We start from the raw sequence: 4,948 nt of genomic DNA on the forward strand, positions 1-4,948 counted from the left end.
CTCAACTCCATCCTTCAAGACTAGATGTTTCTCTAGATGATTTCCTAAAAAATGTTCAGGCACACTGCTCAGAGAACATAGCAAAAGAAAATTACGTAGCTTATTTTATGAGGTAAATGGAACCTAATAAATCCAGACAGGAAAAATACAGTAAAAATCTAGGGCAATTTTACTCATGAATGTACCTACAAAATCTCACCAAGAAAAGAAAAAAAATAGTGAATGTAGCGGTATTTTAAGAAAATACCTCAGGAACAAGTGGAATTTGTCACAGGAAGGCAACATTGATATGACAGAAAATTTATCTTTGCAGTTGTTCATATGAATAGGGTAAATGGGGGAAAATATGGTTGGCACTATAAACACAGAAAAAAGCAGTAAAAAATTTAGTACACATTCATGACAAGAATTATTAACAAACTGATAGGAGGTTCTTTTTAAGCTCAAAAAATATCTATTGAAAGCACCTAATTTATGGTAAAATTTTAGATGCATTCTTATTCAAGTTAGGGATTATTCCTATTATTTAATATTGCTCTAGAAGTTTTAACCAAAGCTAAATTATTTAAACTGAAAAAGAAAATGCAAAAATATTTGCTATTTGAAAATAGTAGAGGGTTTTATAAAAAAAGAAAACATAATACAGTAGAGGGGCGCCTGGGTGGCCCAGTAATTAGGTGTCCAACTTCAGCTCAGGTCATGATCTCACGTTCTGTGAGTTTGAACCCTACGTCGGGGTCTGTGATGACAGGTCAGAGCCTGGAGCCTGGTTTGGATTCTGTGTCTCCCTCTCTCTCTCTCTGCCCCTCTCCTGCTCACACTCTGTCTCTCTCATTCCTAAAAATAAATAAACATAAAAAAATTTAAAAAATAATATAGTAGAATAACATGTAATTTTCATTATCAACACAAACTATATGGTACTTAGGAACTCACTTAACAAAAGTTGTTCAAGACCTCTATACATAAAACTATAAAATGCTATTGGACCTAAAACCCAAAATAAATATAGATCTATATTATTTTGCTAGATTGTGGTGGTGGTGGTGGGGCGGGGGGGTAAAATCTTTTCAAGATGTCAGTTATACTCAGTTTGATCTACAGATTCAAATCAAATTACTGAAGAGGGTATGTTTAAGCGAAACTTGACCACTTAGCCTTAGTTCATGAGGAAAACTAAGGAATATCTAAGATAATTACAAATGAGGCAAAAGGGGTAAAAGAAGGGAAAATCAAAAGAAGAAAGAGAAGGAGGAAGGGAAAGAGGAGGGAGTCACCTTTACAATTTCTGTAAAGCTAAAAACATCGAGAGTAATTATGGAGTCATTCCCTAGCAAATAGAGATTTCACAAGGAAAGGATCAGAGCCCATGTAAATATGTGAGCATGATGTATGACACTAATGCTATTATTAACCAGTGGGGAAATAATGGACTACTAAATAAATAAGATCCTTATATTACAGCCTTCTAAAAGTAAATTATATTAAGTCCAAACATGAAAAGCACATCTTTAAATATTTAGATGATGATATAGAAGGATGTCCCTATAGCCCTGGATTAGGGAAGGTGATTTTTTTCATTATTTGTTTACCTTCTTGTTATTATAAGATATATAAAGTGAACACCAAGAGGCACAAGATCAATACATTTAACAAGACTTTTTAAAATTGTGTACAACCAAAGACAACATAGCAAAGTGCAGACACAAGTAACTGGAAGAATATATTTTTCATATACGTAATAGAAAAAGCATTCGTATCTGGAATATACAGAATTCCTACAAATCTGTCAGTAACAAAAAGGTGAAAACTGTATATCAGAAAAGGAAACCTAATATTCTGGTAAATATGTGAAAGTTGGCCATCCTCTCTAGTCAGCAGAAGAATGGAAAATGAAACAAAATGGTAGAGCGAGTGTGTTTATTAGGTCGATGCTGCCAATACCCAGCTTGGCAAAGAATCAGCCACAGTATCTCTCCCGCACCTGCTGGTAGGGATGTAAGTGGCTCCGACTACTGTGAAAGGAATGTCACATGGTAGCAAAGTTGAAACTGTTGGACTCCTTCCCTAGAAACTCTCTTGCAGAAATTCCTGTATGTAGAACGCAGGGAGACACGCACAAAGGTGTTTATTACAACATTATCTACAAATGTTGGGTAACTGGAAACTATCCAAATATTGGAAACGCCAAAGTGTCCATCATTAACGGAATACACTTTGGTGTGTTTATATGATGGGATTCTACTTACCAGTAAAAAAATGAGAAATAGACTTACTGAGTCTGCATCAGCTACAGGAACGCTCATAGCCAAAAGCTGGCTTAGCTGAAGTAAGTGTTAAAAGATTCTGTGATTTGCCTTTTATGTACTAACTTCACACAAAGCTTCCCGTTCTGCTGCTCCTGTTTTATTTCCTAGAATTAAATTAAAGACAAGTAAGATTAGAAAAAGGGTCCAGGTAAAACTGTTGCAACCATCTTGGCAAAGGATGGAGATAGCCGATCAGAGGGGCAGTGGGGCTGGGGAAATGGAGTGACTCAAGAGATATTTAGCAGGTTGAATCCACAAGACTTTGATTGTATGGAGTGTAGGCAAAAGCCTGGGCATGTGCCTTGCAGGGCTCAGTGCAAAATGAAAACGGGAGGCCTTTTGCTCGAAAACAAAGAATTTCAAAGTGGTAATGGCAGAGAGTGAAACCAAGCATGAGGACCTTGCAGGTGAGCACAAGGACCTGTGGGACCGCAAAGGGTGCCATTGGCTCCCTTTGCTCACGAAGCTAGCCCTGAGTGTGATGATACTTGATGATGCTATCAGGTACCTGGTGCGTAGCTTCAAAAGGTGGATAACTTGTGGGGCTGATATGCCTCTGCAATAAAGGAAGAACAGAGAGTCTAAGAAAACTTGAGGACCATTAATGTTTCAGGGACTGGCAGAGGAGTGACAAATAATAAGCATCTCCATGGGAGGAAGAAAAACAGGAGAGCGTGGTACCATGGAAGCCAAGGGAAGAGGATGTTTCCATAGAGAAGGACTGGTCAACAATCCCCAGAGATGGCCAAGTCATACAGTGCATAACGTATTTCCATCAGACCAGCAACGAAATGTACCTCTGGGGGAAGGCTACGTCAGTGAAGTACCGGCAGGAGAAACAAAACTGAATTTTACCGGGGACTGAATAGAAAGTGACAATGGGGAGAGGGCAAGCCTGGAAACCATTTCAGTTGGTTTTGTTGTGAGAGAAAGGACAGAGATAGGGCAGTGGTGGAAATGAATGCGGGGTCAAAGAAAGCTTTGTTTTTGCTTTTGAAGACGGCAGAGACATAAGACGGGTGTACATATGCATGGGGTATGTTAGTAAGAGAGAAAGGTGGAAATTCAGAGAGAGGGGTTGGAGGAAACAATTTGCAGTACACTATTCCTGAATAAGGTGGAAAGGGTCTGATGCAGAGCAAGGATGAAAAATTGTATCTTGAGAAAGAAGCTTCATCTCTTCCATCTAAAAAGGAATGAGGGAAGAGGGCATAGGTCAGGTCCCTCTGTTTATCTGGTGGCAGAAAGTAGGCAGGGTTTTCATCTGAAGACTTGTCTATGAAGAGATGGTGTCATCCGTGGAGAAGAGGGATGGTCAGAGGCCTGGCGATGTGTCAAAGACCCCTTTGGAAGACGATGACTAAAGAGTTCCAAACAGAGTCAGAACGCAGTGGGGGAATGGAACTGTGGATCTGTGACATCTTACTGTGTGTTTGGGTGATTCTTCTTTAGGGGTGCACCAGTGGCCGATGTGTATAGAGACGTAGAGCAGAACCTATCCCCGAAAGGGATGTACCTTGTGGAAGGGAAAAGTATGGACCATGGGGCAAAGATCTGGGAATTTGAAACAGGGATGATTGAAGTAATAAAACGTGGAATTTGAGTTGAATAGAAAAGGAGAAAACATGGTAGGAAACACATAGAAAAGTGACAGAGGTATATAGGGCCTCTAAGAGCTTCCCATAGCTGAAGACCCAGTGTGGAGGTACAAAGGGAGTGAGAGAGAAAATTGGAGGGAAAGGAGAATGAGACAGTCATATCCAACTTGCCACCGTAACTTTGGTGACTAGAGTGAATGCAAAGCCCAGATGCTCAAGGGACCCATGACCTTGGGTTGAGAAGATTTTGAACCAGGTGTTCACATCTTTAATGAATGAGGGAAGTGACCAGGAAATCAGCCAGTCACAAAAAACGAGGTGATATGATAATACATTTGGGTAATGTAAGCATCAAATGAGAAACTTTGTGCACAGGAGAGAAGAGCAAAGGCTTAGAAACAAATGCTGATGCCTTCTCACCCTGAAGTGAGTGCAGAGTGTTAACATGGACAGCCTTCATGAGAGAGAACCGTAGGGTAGTGGTGTTATCACAAGTAGAGTACCAACCAAGGAAATGATGCCCTCACCAGCATGAGGACAAGAGATACCACACTGAAGGATAACGAGGGACGGTCCCAGCTTCTCTGAGAGTCTGGTTTACTCCAAACAAAAATGTAAAGTATTCTCGTGAATATAAATAAAGCCTGTTCTTGAGATAAGCCAATGTAAATATATCTTTTTTTTCAAATGAGTATTTGATATCCACTATGCTTTTGATATTATTCTATATAATACCTCTCAGGAATTTGGTTGCAAGATTTATTGCATAGTTAAAATAATCAACCCTGAGTGGTATTGGCAGAGGGTAGGCACATAGATGAATGGGACAGAATAGAGAACTCAGAAATAGACCTATACGGATATGACCAACTGATTTTTCTACAAAGGTGCACAAGCGATTCAGAGGAGGCAAAGGGTAGCCTTTTCATCAAATGGTACTGGAGCATTAGACAGCCACAGGCAAAAAAAAAAAAAAAAAAAAAAAAGAATTGTGACCTAAACTTCACACCTTACACAAAAGTTAACTCAAAATGGATCGTT

At 39.5% G+C, this 4,948-nt stretch overlaps 1 long non-coding RNA gene across 1 annotated transcript; it reads right to left on the reverse strand.

The window, feature by feature from the left end:
- Nucleotides 1–630: 630 nt before the first annotated feature.
- On the reverse strand, nucleotides 631–2,867 carry LOC132680310 (uncharacterized). Its single transcript, XR_009610628.1, has 3 exons — nucleotides 2,818–2,867; nucleotides 2,277–2,413; nucleotides 631–837 (listed from the first exon to the last, which is right to left on the reverse strand). It is a non-coding gene; the product is annotated as an uncharacterized LOC132680310 (long non-coding RNA).
- Between the last annotated feature and the right edge of the window lie 2,081 nt (nucleotides 2,868–4,948).

Source organism: Panthera onca, chromosome A1, assembly GCF_046562875.1.
Source record: "Panthera onca isolate mPanOnc1 chromosome A1, mPanOnc1 haplotype 2, whole genome shotgun sequence".
Classification (NCBI taxonomy): domain Eukaryota; kingdom Metazoa; phylum Chordata; class Mammalia; order Carnivora; family Felidae; genus Panthera; species Panthera onca.